Raw genomic sequence first — 16,940 nt, 5'->3', positions numbered from 1 at the left:
CCTGGAATTTCACTATTGCCATCCCTATTAGTCCCCTTCCTCATGGATGATACTGAAGCTTCACAGTTAGAGCTTCTATGCAGTGATTTTTGCTTTTTTCCTAGGGTACTAGGAAGCCATTGAAGAATTTTCTTTCTTTTTTTAAAACAATTTTTTAAAAATATTTATTTATTTATTTTGGCTGCACCAGGTCTTAGTTTCAGCACACTGGATCTTTGTTGCAGCATGCGGGATCTTTTAGCTGCAGCAGGCGAACTCTTAGTTGTGGCATGCAGGATCTAGTTCCCCAACCAGGGATGGAACCCAGGCCCCTTGCATTGGGAGCTCGGAGTCTTAATCACTGGACAATTTTTTGACTATATTATTTTTCAGGTTTCGTGAAGTATAAATGGCAAACAATAAACAGCATATATTTAAAGTGTGTAGTTTGATGAGTTTTGATTTTTTTTTGTTTTTGCCGTGCTGTGGCAAAAACCATAAGCACAAACCTTGAAACCATAAGCACAATCAAGATAATTAACACAGTTAATTACTGTGTTATTGTGTGAATTAAAAATATTACTTGCCGTATCAGTAAACAAAGGATGTTGCAGCCATCAAACCATCACATTACAGCCTCCTGGATGGTGAGCCCCAAGGGAACTCAGGATAGAAACAGGATGCCCGCCATCTAGCATGCTGAGGAAACTCAGGATGAGAAAGCACAGGATGCTGGCCCCAGATACCTGAGGTGCATACCAAAGGAATGATTTCAGTGAGCCCAGACTCTTTCATCTCTCCCTATATAGAAAAATGCTAAATTCCTTAACTTGAGACATCTGGTTTTCTTTAATTAACCATAATCTTTTGATGTTCCTACTACCTGGTCTTTGTTGCAAAAACTCCTATATATCCTGGGTCTCCCCTTACCTCTTCAGAGCAGCCTCTCAGAGTTATCTGAGATGTTGTGTCCCGGGCTTAAGTCCTCAGTTTTGTACACCAAATAAAACATAACTCTCAACTTTTAGGTTGTGTATTTCTTTTTTCAGTTGACATCTGTCACCCCAAAAGTTTCCTCATCCCTTTTATTTATTATTATTATTTTTACTTTGGGGGATCTTAGTTCCCCAGCTGGGAATGGAACCCACACCCCCTGTAGTGGAAGCGCAGAGTCTTAACCACTGGACCGCCAGGGAGGTTCCTCCTCATCCCCTTTATTATCCCTCCCTGTCATGCTTCTGCCTCGTTGGTCCCCAGGCAACCACTTGATCTGCTTTTGTCACGATAATTTCTAGAATTTATTTAAGTGCAATCATAGAGAATATACTCTTTTATGTCTGACTTCTTTCTTTCTTTCTTTCTTTTTAGTGTCTATTTATTTATTTATTTTTGGCTGCATTGGGTCTACGTTGCTGCTCACGGGCTTTCTCTAGTTGCGGCGAGCAGGGGCTACTCTTTGTCCTGGTGCTCGGGCTTCTCACTGTGGTGGTGCACGGGCTTTAGTAGTTGTGGCACGCGGGCTCTAGAGCGCAGGCTCAGTAGTTGTGGCACATGGGCTTAGTTGCTCCACGGCATGTTGGATCTTCCCGGACCAGGGCTCGAACCCGTGTCCCCTGCATTGGCAAGCTCATTCTTAACCACTGTGCCACCAGGGAGGTCCCTGTCTGACTTCTTTCACTCGGTATAATTATTTTAAGATCCATCATGATGTTACATGTATTAGTAGCTCATTCCTTTTTATTACCGAAGAGTGTTCCATTGTGGAAATATCCATTTGCATTGTGAAGAACATTTGAGTTGTTTCCAGTCTTTGGCTAGTAACAAAGCTGCTATGAACATTCATGTTCAAGTCTTTGTGCAGATGTATGCTTTCATTTGTCTTGGGTAAATACCTATAGTCAGTAAATGGTTGGGCCATATGGTAGGTATACATTTAATTTTTAAAGAAACTGACAAACTGTTTCCCAGAGTGGTTGTAGCATCTTAACAATCCAGCCAGCAGTGAGTAAGAATTCCCATTGCTCTACATTCTCACGAACACTTGATACTGCCAGTCTATTTTATGTTAGCCAATCCAGTGGGTGTGTAACGTTATCTTGCTGTGGTTTTAATTTGCATTTCCTTAACATCTTTTTTTTTTTAATAAATTCATTTATTTTATTTTTGGCTGCGTTGGGTCTTCGTTGCTGCGCGCGGGCTGTCTCTAGTTGGGGCGAACGGGGGCTACTCTTCATTGCAGTGCGGGGGCTTCTCATTGCGGTGGCTTCTCTTGTCGCGGAGCACAGGCTGTAGGTGCACAGCCTTCAGTAGTTGTGGCTCGTGGGCTCTAGAGCGCAGGCTCAGTAGTTGTGGTGCATGGGCCTAGCTGCTCCGTGGCACGTGGGATCTTCCAGGGCCAGGGCTCGAACCCACGTGCCCTGCATTGGCAGGCAGATTCTTAACCACTGCGCCACCAGGGAAGCCCTCCTTAACATCTTTTATGTGTTTATTTGCCGTACATTTATCGTCTTTGGTAAAGTGTCTCTGTTCATTTTTTTTTTTTTTTTAACTAGGTTGTTTGTCTTGAGTTGAAAGAGTTCTTTGTGTGTTCTAGATACTAGTCCTTTGTTGGCTATAGGTTTTGCTGCTCTTTCATCCAGGTCTGCAGCTTGTCTTTTCATTTTCATAACCGTGTTTTAAAGTGCAAAAGTGTTAATTTTGATGATGTGCAGCTTATCAGTTTTTCTCCTTTATGGATTGTGTGTTTGAAAGTCACATGGATTTCCTCCTGTGTTTTCCTCTAAAAGTTTTGTAGCTTTAGGTTTTACACTTAGGTCTAACTTGGGTTGTGACACAATGTGTTTGGCATTTAGAAAAATCCTCTGGCAGCAGGAAGGAAGGTGTTTGGACGGTGACTGCCTGGAGGCCTGAAACTAGAGAAACTTGGAAAGGTGATGGTACCTCCCCTTGGAAAGGTGGTAGTGGAAAAACTGGTAAGGAACTGGGATGTAAAATGACTGGACTTAATAGGCTGAAGGAGATAAAAATGATTCCTGGGTTTCTTCCTTATGCACAAAATTGAGGGTAACTTGCTTCTAAGTTTACTGCACTTCAGTAACTGGCCCTCAATAGCTTTTTCCTTTGCGGAGATTATAACTGAACTTTAGCCAGACAGGGACTGGGCACAGATTTCTATAACAGCACACCTCCATCAGCTCCCTCCTTAGGCACTCCCTGAAACCCAGCATTGAACTCTCTCCTCCCAAGTCCAAAGACCTTTGCCCTCCTGCATAGCAGGAAAGGTGCCCAAGCTCTTTTACAAGAAGGGGCGGCGCATGCCCAGAGAGGCCGTGTGGGGCCGGCCGCCCAGAACTAAGGGCGAGAGGTTCCCGCCATTTTGTCCGGCCCGCGGCACAGCTGGCTCCTCCTGGAACTACAAGTCCCATGAGCCCCCGCGGCGGCACTTCCTACCCCTCACTGTCCCGCCGGCTCCCTTCCCCCCCCCACCCCCCCCTCCCCGGGGGCCGAAGTCTCTGGCTGCAGCCTGGCGGCCGGCAGGCCAGGTAGGATTTCCGGGGGAAACCACTGAGGAGGCGGCGGCGACGCCCCGGGTGAGTTCGGCAAGCAAGGGAAAGTGAACGGAAAGTGCACAGAGTCGGGCTGCGGGCGCCTGGTAGGCTCGGGCCACGCTTTCAGGTCCGCGAGAGGGTGGCGGTGCGGGCCGAGGTAACGGCCGGGCCGGGGTAACGGCCGGGCGGTGGTCGCTTCGAGCCAGGGCGGGGCGGGCGGTGGCCGCCGCCTCCTCCTCGGCCCTCCCACAACCGTCCGCCTTGGCTTCTCCGCCTGCGGCGCGCCTCGCTCAGGCTCGCCCTCTCCGCCCACCGCGACTTGGCTGGGCCCTTTTGTCTCGGCTGCTTTGCGCCCCTTTGTGCCCGGGCGTGGAGTCGCCTCCTCGGGGGAGCCCGCCGGGCCAGTCCCTGACAGGGTCCGGTCCCTGACAGGGGATCCGGTTACGATAACCAGATCGGGTCAAAGTCCACTTTTCAAACCTGTCTTCCCTCATACCTCTGCATCCCAGCTGGGCAGATCGGAGGCTTCGGAGCCAAGGCGAGGCGGACGGGGTTTCTATTGAAACCTCGAGGTTATTGTCCAACTCTTAAACGTCAGTCCCGGTTGGCTTCAGGGCACTAATCTCCAGGCATTTTTCTGGAGGGGGGATGGGCCTATGGGAAAGAAGTGAGCCCCCCTCCCCAGGAAACCGGGAAGGGATCGAATTTGCTTCGAAGTCCGTATGGGTCGCTGCTGTGATCGAGGAATCAGAACCGGTGCGGATGGTCAGAATGGTAGTTCACACACCGCGAGAATCTCGGAGGAGAGAAAGTGATTTATAGGGCGGCGAGCAGCCTCTTCATCCATTGCACGCAGAAAAAGACCACAGTACTTCATCCAGCCGCCCAGTTCCACGCCCTGTATTCCCCTCAAATCCATTTTCACTTCTGCTGAAAACGCAGAGTTGAAAGCAAATGTCCATTAATAGAAGGATCTGCTTTATAAAGAAACCAGAAACCTAGTGGCTTCTAGAAAGCTACAGAAGTAATCGAAATCAAGCCAGTTTGAGGGAGGAGAGGTAGTAGATCCTTACTGCAACTGGTGAATTTTGTGGGTTTGATCACATTTTGTTAGTGGCATCTTTGTGTATGTCCCGTTGGAAGACTAGGTTCAGCTTAAGGTAAAGCTTTTAAAATAAAAGCCATTGCAGATACTTCTCTTGAAAAATACGTTAGTCTTTCAAGTCTCTGAAATGAGGACAACCAGGTCCCTTTACATGAATCAGGGAAGGTTATTTAAGTTATATAGGTAAAATTCCCACCCTAGTCACGTAGGCAAATAAACCCCTTTGTACTTTATTACTTTGTTTGATATCTCTTAATGCAAGTGATTTACTCTGAGAATCTCTGATTGTGTTAGTAATATTGTGTAGGGATGATAGTGCTATCGGTGCTTTTTTTTTTTTTTTTTTTTTTTGTGGTCTCCCTGCCTGGCTTGAGGGATCTTAGTTCCCGGATCAGGAATTGAACCCGTGCCCCCTGCAGTGGAAGTATGGAGTCCTAACCACTGGACCACCAGGGAATTCCCACAGTGCTATTTTTGAAAACTGTTCATATATGTTATATAATTGAATTTTCACTGTGCAGTTCTGTGAGGTGGTGGTTCTCTCATTTTACAGCTGTAAAATGTTAAATTGACAGCCTCTGAAATGTTAACTGACTTGCCGGGGGTCACACAGTTAACCTGGATAGGAAATAGTAGGGTAAACCGTATTCCAAATCCAGGGCTCTATCTGTTACCTCACGCCTATTGCAGTTATTTATCATAACACTATCAACAGCTTGTGATTCACTGAAATTTAAATATTGGAGAAAAGTATGGAAATATTTTCAGTCAGAGCCCCTGATTTATAAGGAACTGGACTTTCTAGGACCACAGACCATTGCCATACTGAACATCGGTTCCGTCACCTTGTCTTATGGTATGCTGTGTTACCTTGTGCCCAGGCAGAATGGCAACTTTATGGAGCCCTGGAGGTGGGGAAGGGTGGTGAGTTATTGGGCTGTGGTTTTGACTAATGGTTATTGAAAGTTTTATTTACTAAAAGGGTTTAACTAATCTTTGCTTAAAGGTATATTAAGAAATATATTGGAGAACGTATATACGGCAGCGTCAGCCGCTGAAAATAACAGAAGGAACTGATATTCAGACATTTTTCTAGCCAGAGAGTCAAAACTCAAGAAAATGCTTTCTTAGTTTTTGCTTTTAATAAAAACTTTTGATCAATTTCAAACTTGCAGTTTAAGCCTGGGTTTATGTCAGTACATGCCATGAATGTGACATCAGAAATAAAAACCTACTTCACCTCCCTTACTTAAATTCTTCTTAGGTAAAATGCATTACATGCCAGTGGAATTGAGTCAATACAATTAGTATAGCCTTTCTAACTAGTAGAAGCCTGTTTTAAATCTTCTATTATGCCATCATAATGGGAAGGAGCTTTTTTCCTTTGTGTTTTTTGCTGTTGATCTGCTGTATTTTCAAATCAATTCAGTCAACAAATATTTATTGAAAGCCTGTTGTGTGTTCTTTTTTTAAGAAGGGAAGTTATTTTAAGAAGGGAAGTTATTTATTTTATTTATTTATTTGTTTATGGCTGCGTTGGGGCTTTCTCTAGTTGTGTTGAGCTTCGTTGCCATGCACAAGCTACTCATTGCAGTGGCTTCTCTTGTTGCTGAGCACAGGCTCTAGGCACGCAGGCTTCGGTAGCTGTAGCTCGCGGGCCCTAGACCGCAGGCTCAGTAGTTGTGGCGCGCACGGGCTTAGTTGCTCCGCGGCATGTGGGATCTTCCCAGACCAGGGCTTGGACCCGTGTCCCCTGCATTGGCAGGCGGATTCTTAACCACTGAGCCACCAGGCAAACCCCACCTGTTGTGTTTTAAGCACCTTTGTAGTCCCTGAGGACAAAGCAGTGAGAACAAGTCTTTTTTCTCTGGGGCTTACAAACTGATTAGGTTTGAAAGGGAGGAGTAAGACTGTAAATAAGTACTAAATAAATCCCCTCTTATTTACTGTGCAATTTTGATCAGTAAGCTCTTTGAACTTTAGTTTTCTCATCTTTAACATGGGTGTAATGATTCCTGCTCTACCTAGCTTGTGGAATTGTTTCCAGAATCGAGTAGGATAAAAATTTGGTTGCACTGTACCCTTCACATTCCTGTGGTAAGTTATTGTTACTGCTCTTAGAAAAGGAAAAGGAACATTGGGGAAATGTTGTTTATAAAGAAAGACAAGGCTTCCCTGGTGGCTCAGTGGTTAAGAATCCGCCTGCCAATGCAGGGGACATGGGTTTGAGCCCTGGCCCTGGAAGATCCCACATGCTGCGGAGCAACTAGGCCCGTGCGCCACAACTACTGAGCCTGCGCTCTAGAGCCCGCGAGCCACAACTACTGAGCCTGCGTGCTACAATTACTGAAGCCCGCAGGCCTAGAGCCCGTGCTCTGCAACAAGAGAAGCCACAACAATGAAGGGTCTGCGCACTGCAGCGAAGAGTGGCCCCTGCTCGCCGCTACTAGAGAAAACCCGTGCACAGCAACGAAGACCTAACACAGCCAAAAATAAAAAACAAACAAATAATTAATTAATTTTTTAAAAAAAGAAAGACAGAGTAGTTGCATTCTCTGTTCTGAGAGAGTCTGATGTCCCATTGTTAAACCTTCTGTGAGTGTTAGTCACATCTTCACATGGGCTATCACAGCCCTTCATGTAGACCTTTTTAAATAGCACTTATCAAATAAGACCATTATTATTCTATATTGTCACAGTTAACTGCCTTAATGTCAGGGACCATGCCCTAGTCTACATCCTTACTGCTTGGCACACAGTTCCAGGTATTTCATTGGAACTTTATAAATGTTTGGTGAATGAGTGAATGAGTAACAGAAGTGGGCAGGAGCAGTTGAGTGCCAAAATTGTTCAGCAGATTTTTTTGTTTTGCCCATCATGTACTAGGACCTGGGTTATGTTCTGGCGGTACAAAGATGTGAAGGTATATAGCTCCCGCCTTAAAGCTTACAACATTACAACACCTAGTAGTCTGGTGAGTATTAAATAGGGATGTGTTATACTATAGGTAAGGGACTGAATGATTCTGTTTTGGTAGACAGTGAAGGAAGGCATTACAGAGGAAGTGATTTTGGAGCTTGTTCTTGAGGGATTAATAAGAACAGTTACTATTAAGGTTATTCCAGCCAGAGGGGGCAGTTTGAGCATAGGAATGGAGATGCTGAAGTATAAGGTGTGTGTCTGGTGTGGCTAGAGGATATTGCAGTGGGTTTTTACATTTTTTGGTTCAGGTACCCCCTCTAGAAAATTTGAGAATAGCAATAGATTTTCACCCCAGAAAACTGCATATAAGGAGACATATGCTGGGACTTCCCTGGTGGTCCAGTGGTTAAGACTCCACACTCCCAGTGCATGGGGCCTGGGTTCAATCCCTGGTCAGGGAACTAGATCCTGCATGCCGCAACTAAAAGCCTACATGCCACAACTAAAGATCCCACATGCCGCAACTGAAAGATCTCACATCCACAACTAAGACCGGTGCAGCCAAATAAATAAATACATAATTAAATATTTTTTAAGAAAGGAAACATATACATACCATTCTAGAAAGTTATGGAATACTTAGGGATCTCTGGACCAGTGGGGCTGAGAAGTTGAAAAGTGCAATGGCAGGTGAAAGGAAAGATCGATGGCTGGGTGCTGAGAAGGATTCAGAATGCTTGTTAAAGACTTCAGGCTATGGGAATTCCCTGGCAGTCCAGTGGTTAGCAGTCGGCACTTTCACTGCTGTGGCCTGGGTTCAGTCCCTTGTCAGGGAACTAAGATCCCGCAAGCTGTGTGGTGGCACGGCCAAAAGAAGACTTCAGGCTTTATGTTTAAGGAATTGCTAAACCATCAAAAGTTTTTAAGCAGGAAATTGACATAAGCTGATCTGTTTTGAGGTAATTGCTTGCTATCTTAGAGGGTTTAGGAGCATATTTAGAGTAAGTGCTAAATAGGAGGCAGGATTGAGGGCCTTTTTTTGATTTTGTTTTGATTTTAAAGAATGGGAGAGATTTGACATGTTTGAAGGTAAAGGAAAAGGAGCCAGCAGAGAGCTAGATATTGAAGATCTGCGCAAAAGAAAAGGAAGATAATAGAGAAACATTGGGAGGAAATAAAATCAAAGCTCATAGAGAGGTGAGCCTTGAAAATGAAACATGAAGAAAGGATGGGAGAAGATATATTTGAAGTGACGGAGGTGGACATTGAAATTGGAGTAAGTTACCAACAGCCTATTTTGTACCCAGACACTGATCTAGGTACTTTTCTATGTGCTATTTCATTTAATTTTACAAAAATTCTGTAGATTGGGTGGGCATTCCCATTTGACAGCTGAAGGAGGTATGGCTCAGAGAGATTAAATTTCCCAAAGGCACTTTTAAGTAATTGAAGAGATCTGGAACCCAGATATATTTTGACTTCAAAGTTTAGAATAATAATTTCTGCCTTGTAGGGTCTGTTAATGCCTGATGACTTCTTTGTTTAAAATCTTTCTGAATGAATGAGTTAAGTTATCTGCAGAATGGGCTAGAGGACTTCAGAGAGTGTTAAAAGTTTGGAATAGCAGTCATGGAAAATGTAAGGGAGCCCACCAGAGATGAGCAAAAGGGCTGCTGAACCTCAGTTAGGGCCCCACCAAGGTCAGACAAATTAGCCAGTCGGCCATCCATTCTGTCTCCTCCATTCTCAAGACATTTCTTGAATACAGTACTGTTGATGTGGGCCTTAGAAAAAGACAAACTATGTTGTAATGGGAGACTCGGAGCAAGTCACAAGTCTTATGCTTCAGTTTTCTCATCTCTAAAAGGGTCTGGTTTAGTTGATTTCTCAAATTCTAGGATTTTTATGGTATTGCGAGGAGTTTAGGAAAGGAAGTGTGTTTAGTGACTGATTTTTAGGGAAGAGATGATTGAAACCATACAGCTTTCAGATTCAAGTTTGGTTTTCAGTTGAACTTCTCTATTGTGTTAAAAGCACCAGGTGTTTGTTTTGACAATCTGAAAGTTCTGACATAGTTACTCAATGCAATGTATTTACTACCTTTGGAGTCTGAAAACCTGCGTTCTAGTTCCAGCTCCATCACTTCTTAGCTGTGACTATCCAAGTCAGCTGACCTTGAACTTTAAGTTTCCTCATTTATAAAACAGGGTTAGTAACTATTTCTTCAAAAGTGTCAGATGGGATAACGTATATGAGAAGTCTTTGTAAACTGTATAGTGTTTAGTAAATAAGAAAAAAGATATGATTATAGCTGGCAAAGAAAAAGGGATTAGTACTGTGATCAGTGCTGTACAAGGGAGTGAGAACTGGTTTAAAGTGCATCCTTCACTTCCAGGGTACTGAGTGGGTAAGGGAAACCTCTCAGGGTATGTACTATCAGTGCACTGAATTTAGAAATTTGTTTGTAGTATATGATGTTGCTGGGTGTTTTTTCAGGTATACATTAAAATCAAATCTTGAATCATATCTGTGACTTAAAAAAAAACCCTCCATTGTTAAAGATTCTCTGCATTTATTCTCTCAAATGTGAACTTGTTAGCCAAATTTCCAGGAATATTTTTAAAATAGTTGTTGACTGTATTTTATTTAAGGGTAGATAACAATTTTATGATTATCTCACAGAACTTAAGTACATTGCTTCATTTGTTTGTTTCCTTTGTGCATGGCTAATTCTGATGGAACTCAACAAAATCTCTTATAGAGAACTGTCTTAGCCCGCCTTGACCCTGCAGATATCTAGCAGATAACCAACGTACTTGATTCTATCTACCCAGCTACCTGTTCTCTTCTTTGCTCTTAGGTTGGAAGTACAGTGTCAAAAACTGGCTTAGAAGGTTAATGATTCATCCTTACCTTGAGTGATCCCAGAGCACTTTGTCCATGTCTTTGCAGGGCACTTTTCCCTCTGTGGCTTATTTACCTCTTTATTCTCCCCACTAAACAGTGCCTGTTTATGAAAATAAACTGAACTAAGGGAAATTCCCTGGCGGTCCAGTTGTCAGGACTTGGTGCTTTTACTGCAGTAGGCCCAGGTTCAATTCCTGGTCCAGGAACTAAGATCTGGCAAGCCACACAGCACAGCCAAATTAAAAAAAAAAAAATTAAAGAACAACTGAACAAAGGATTCCTATATTGTTGGCTTCAATTTATTTAACCATTGTGAATAATATTTCCACATAGGTCTCTGTACGTGTAACTTTTTTTTTAATGAAATTACTGCCATATTCAGTATCCTGTGATAAGCCATAATGGAAAAGGATATGAAAAAGAATGTATATACATGTATAATTGAGTCACTTTTCTGTACAGCAGTAATTAACACAACGCTGTAATTCAAGTACACATCAATAAAAAATAAATTAAAAAAATGAAATTACTGGATCACCAGGTATGAACATTTACACAGTGCTTGATTTTTAAAATATTTTATTTATTTTTTTCATTTTATTTCATTTATTTATTTTGGCCACGCCGCACAGCTTGCGGCACAGCTTGTGGGAGTTCCCCGACCAGGGGTTGAACCTGGGCCACAGTAGTGAAAGCCCGGAATCCTAACCACTAGGCCAGCAGGGAACTCCTTTATTTTACTTCTTTAAAAAATCTTTTTTTTATTAAAATAGAGTTGATTTAAAATATCTCATGTCAGATGTACAGCATATATATCCTTTTTCAGATTCTTTTACCTTATAAGTTATTACATAATATTGAGTATAGTTCCCTGTGCTATACAGTAGGTCCTTGTTGACTATTTTTTTTTTAATTTATTTATTTTTGGCTGCGTTGGGTCTTCATTGCTGCACACAGGCTTTCTCTAGTTTGTGGCAAGCGGGGGCTACTCTTTGTTGCGGTGCGCAGGCTTCTTATTGTGGTGGCTTCTCTTGTTGCGATGCACAGGCTCTAGGCACACGTGCTTCAGTAGCTGTGGCACTTGGGCTCAGTAGTTGTGGCTCACGGGCTCTAGAGCGCAGGCTCAGTAGTTGTGGCACATGGACTTAGTTGCTCCTTAGCATGTGGAATCTTCCCGGACCACGGCTCAAACCCATGTCCCCTGCATTGGCAAGCGGATTCTCAACCACTGTGCCACAGGGAAGTCCATGAGATATTCATTTTTATTTTTGTTTTGTTTTGTACAGAAATCTAAATATTTCATGCCGTAGCTCTTCACTGGTTCCTTTGTAATTTCTTCCATCATTAGAAAATTGTTTCTCCATAGGTGGAGCAAATATTAATTTCTCAACTTCTGTTTCTCCCATTCTTTTTTCTTTTTTTTGAAAAATTAATTTTGAGGTGTGGGAAAAAACGTTTGTTTTTTTTTAATTTTTGAATTTTATTTTATTTATTTTTTTATACAGCAGGTTCTTATAAGTCATCCATTTTATACACATCAGTGTATACATGTCGATCCCAATCTCCCAATTCATCACACCAACACCAACACCACCCCGCCACTTTCCCCCCTTGGTGTCCATACATTTGTTCTCTGCATCTGTGTCTCAATTTCTGCCCTGCAAACTGGTTCATCTGTACCATTTTTCTAGGTTCCACATATGTGCGTTAATATACGATATTTGTTTTTCTCTTTCTGACTTACTTCACTCTGTATGACAGTCTCTAGATCCATCCACGTCTCACCAAATGACCCAGTATCGTTCCTTTTTATGGCTGAGTAATATTCCTTTGTAGATAATGTACTACATCTTCTTTATCCATTTGCTGTTGATGGGCATTTAGGTTGCTTCCATGACCTGGCTAATGTAAACAGTGCTGCAGTGAACATTGGGGTGCATGTGTCTTTTTGAATTATGGTTTTCTTAGGGTATATGCCCAGTAGTGGGATTGCTGGGTCATATGGTAGTTCTATTTTTAGTCTTTTTGTTGGTTTTTTTTTTTTTTTTTTTTTGGCGGTACACGGGCCTCTCACTGCCGTGGCCTTCCCGTTGTGGAGCACAGGTTCCAGACGCACAGGCTCAGCACCCATGGCTCATGGGCCCAGCCGCTCCGCGGCATGTGGGATCCTCCCGGACCGGGGCAGAAACCCATGTCCCCTGCATTGGCAGGCGGACTCTCAACCACTGCGCCACCAGGGAAGCCCCTATTTTTAGTTTTTTAAGGAACCTCCATACTGTTCTCCATAGTGGCTGTATCAATTTACATCCCCACCACCAGTGCAAGAGGGTTCCCTTTTCTCCACACCCTCTCCAGCATTTATTGTTTGTAGATTTTTTGATGATGGCCATTCTGACCAGCGTGAAGTTATTTTTTTTCTTAATGCTATCCAGTTATTTCTTTTTTAAAAAATATTTATTTATTTATTTGGTTGTTCTGGGCCTTAGTTTCATCATGCGGGATCTAGTTCCCTGACCAGGGATCGAACCCGGGCCCCCTGCCTTGGGAGCACAGAGTCTTAACCACTGGACCACCAGGGAAGTCCCGTATCCAGTTATTTCTAGTAGCATTGTTTCGTGAGGACATTTTAAGCTTTGGAGGACACTAAATTGAAGTGTTCTTATTAAACTTGCACTACTAATATCCACCTAGGTCACTAGAAATTAAAAATCTTTATAAGGAATCAAGGATATTAAAAAAAATATGAAGTATTTTTCTCACATTCGTGTTGATGATGTATTTTATTCTTATTTACCTCGGAATGGGTTTCATAGAAAATAGTAGTTCTTTGGGTGGGTTGATTGTCTATTAATCAAGGTTAAAAAGTAGAGCCCTGAAATACTTTTTCCCCTCTTCCTGTGGGTGACAGGTAGAAAGGAGGCGAGTTCCTAAGGAGGGTAGCCTTACCTGTCTTCCCCTCCCTCATGGATAAACCCCTTTTAAAAATACTGCCAGTAGAAACTAACACACCATTGTAAAGCAGTTATACTCCAATAAAGATGTTAAAAAAAATACTGCCAGTAGATACCAAAGAATAACTGGATAGAACCAGTCAGAAGGTATGAAGAGTACTTTCCACTTCCTTTTATTTGCACACACTCAGCTTTGCCTCCCGTCCCTTCCTCTGAATTTACATTTGAGGGAGAGCATTAGGATTCAGGATATGGGTGCATCTTTGCTGTAAGTATTTAAAAAAGACACAATTTTTTAAAAATAAATTTATTTAATTTATTTATTTGGCTGCATTGGGTCTCAGTTGCGGCACATGGGATCTTTGTTGCAGCATGCAGGATCTTTCATTGTGGCGCGGGGGCTTCAGAGCATGAGGGCTCAGTAGTTGCAGCATGTGGGCTCCAGAACACACAGGCTTAGTTGCCCTGTGGCCTGTGGGATCTTATTTCCCAGACCAGGGATTGAACCCGCGTCTCCTACATCGGAAGGCAGATTCTTAACCACTGGACCACCAGGGAAGTCCCACGATGCTTTTTACCTATTGGTGATACCATTAAGATTGGCTATTTTACAAACAGTCTTTTACATGTTCTATGTGCTTACATAAAATCCCAGAGATAATTGGCTTCTGGGATATCTTTGTATAATTGGGAGAGGGGCTTTGTCCTTCCACTGTAGGCACAGACCACTAAGACCGTTCTGTTAAACAAATATGCATTTGCATATTATGGCATAAGATAAGTAAGAAGTCTGCTTCTCTGCAACTGCATTAATGATTGCAAACTTTTTCAAACTGTAAAATTTACCATTTTATCCGTTCTTTAGTGTATAATTCAGTGGTATTAAGTACATTCACAGTGTTGTGCAGCCATCACCAATATCCATTTCCAGAACTTTTTCGGCATCCCACACTCTGTACCCATTAAATAACTCTCCATTGTCCTCCCCCCTCAACCCCTGGTAACCTCTGTTCTGCTTTTTATCTTCTATGAATTTGCCTATTCTAGGTGCCACATATAAGTTGAATCATAATATTTGACCTTTTGTGTCTGTGTTTATTTATTTATTTATTTTGCGGTATGCGGGCCTCTCACTGTTGTGGCCTCTCCCGTTGCGGAGCACAGGCTCCGGACGCGCAGGCTCAGCGGGCATGGCTCACGGGCCTAGCCGCTCCGTGGCATGTGGGATCCTCCCAGACCGGGGCACGAACCTGCGTCCCCTGCATTGGCAGGCGGACTCTCAACCACTGCACCACCAGGGAAGCCCTATTTCTTTATATTTTTAAAACTGTCTCCTCTTTGTGCTTACATTTGTTTTATTTTGTAGAAAATCAGAAGCTTCTCTCTAGCCTCTTAACTCTCTGGAGAAGAGCAAGCATTTAACTATCTTCAGGGTGCTTATATTAAGAATTATTAATAAAAGGTTTAGAGGATTTGGTAACTAAAATATTTTAGTGTGTGCTAGTGCTTTTGGAGGGCAGAACAGAAAGGAAAATATTAAGGAGCAGTTGTTGAGCAACTTCTTTTTAATTAAAAGAGATTAAAAGGGTTAACCTACTGGGACTTCCCTGGTGGTCCAGTGGGTAGGACTCTGTGCTCCCAATGCAGGGGGCCTGGGGTTCGATCCCTGGTCGGGGAACTAGATCCCTCATGCATGCTGCAACTAAGGAGTCTGCATGCCACAATGAAGATCCCGAATGCTGCAACTAAGATCCAGCACAGCCAAAATAAATTTTTTTAAAAAAGGGTTAACCTATTAAACATCAGTTATGCCATATTAAGTTCCTATAAATAGTGATCCTCAATATTATTTCATGAAAAAATATTCATACGTGATATCGTATGATCCAGGGATACATGAAACTTTTTTTAAAATTTTTTTGAAGTATAGTTGATTTACAATATTGTGTTAATTTCTTCTGTACAGCAAAGTGACTCAGTCATATACATATATCTTCTTTTTCATATTATTTTCCTTATGGTTTATCATAAGATATTGAATATAGTTTCCTATACAGTAGGACCTTGATGTAATCCATCCTGTATATAATAGTTTACATTTGCTAATCCCAAACTTCCAGTCTTTCCCTCCCCCACTCCCTCTCCCGCTTGGCAACCACAAGTCTGTTCTCTGTGTCTGTGAGTCTGTTTTTGTTTTGTAGATATGTTCATTTGTGTTGTATTTTAGATTCCACATATAAGTGATATCATATGGTATTTGTCTTTCTCCTTCTGACTTACTTTGTTTAGTATGATAATCTCTAGGTCCATCCATGTTGCTGCAAATGGCATTATTTCATTCTTTCTAATGGCTGAGTGATATTTCATTGTATATATGTACCACATCTTCTTTATCCATTCATCTGTCGATGGACATTTAGGTTGTTTCCATGTGTTGGCTGTTGGAAATAGTGCTGCTATGAACATAGGAGGTGCATGTATCTTATGAAACTATTTTTTAAAATTCATTTGTCAGTCTTTCCATTGACCATTTTTACTTCATTTCTAACACTGTATAGATATATTTAACCAAACTTCATCTATTAAAGGGAAACTTTTCTTGCCTAAAACACAACTTTAGTCTCAAGTATTCCAGGAGAAGAAATAAGATGATTAACTCCGATTCTGCAAATCTTAAAAATAATTTTTTTTTTTTTTGGTCATGCTGTTCAGGATCTTAGTTCCCTGACCGGGGATCAGACCCATGCTCCCTGCAATGGAGGTGTGGAGTGCTAACCACTGGACCGCCAGGGAATTCCCTAAAAATAATTTTTGATTGTAAAGGAAATATACAATAAAAATTCAGATAGTATATAAGTACATAAAATAAAAAGCAAAAGTCCTTATCACCCTACTCTCTCTCTCTTATTCCCACTCCTGTCCCCTCCAAACTTCCACTGAGAACCCTTTTGGTGTGTAGCCTTATAATCCTACCTTTCGTTATGCAACTTGTTTCTTTTTTTCATTCAACAATATGTTGAGTATATCCTTTAATGTCAGGACATAGTAGATCTTTGAATGTCTTCATGGTATTCAATGTATGAAGGTTTCATTCTTTAGCCATTTTCCCGTTGACAGACATTTCAGGTATCTCGAGTTTTCGCCATTATAAATAATACTGCCGCAATATCTTTTTGAGTCTAGTATATCTGTACTTTAGAAGTGGAATTGCCGGGTCAAAGGTTTACAAATTTGATTGGTACTGCCAAAGTGTCCTCCAAAAAGACACATCAAATTACCTGTTAATTTATGAGAATACTTTTCTATGCATTAGTATTATTTTTCTCTTGAATTTTTGAATTTTATTTATTTTTTTATACAGCAGGTTCTTATTAGTCATCCATTTTATACATACTAGTGTATATATGTCAATCCCGATCTCCCAATTCATCCCACCACTGCCACCACCCACTGCCGCTTTTTTTTTTTTTTCCACGGCCGCTTTTGTTTCTTGAATACCATCAATACTGGATATTTTATTCTTTTTTT

General features: G+C 41.9%; 1 protein-coding gene across 5 annotated transcripts in view; it reads left to right on the top strand.

The window, feature by feature from the left end:
* Positions 1–3,476: 3,476 nt before the first annotated feature.
* The window catches only part of PHACTR4 (phosphatase and actin regulator 4), a 116,812-nt gene continuing 103,348 nt past the window's right edge, over positions 3,477–16,940 (top strand). For 2 of the 5 annotated variants that reach the window (XM_082650166.1, XM_082650164.1), the window contains exon 1: positions 3,477–3,569. The gene's annotated coding sequence lies outside the window, so the exon portion shown is untranslated. Of the gene's footprint in view, positions 3,632–16,940 lie in introns of all 5 variants that reach the window. The other 3 variants (XM_082650167.1, XM_082650162.1, XM_082650165.1) reach the window with 2 other exon arrangements.

Source organism: Grampus griseus, assembly GCF_964374135.1.
Source record: "Grampus griseus genome assembly, chromosome: 1".
NCBI classification, from domain to species: Eukaryota; Metazoa; Chordata; class Mammalia; order Artiodactyla; family Delphinidae; genus Grampus; species Grampus griseus.
This window is presented reverse-complemented; position numbering and strand designations above follow the sequence as displayed.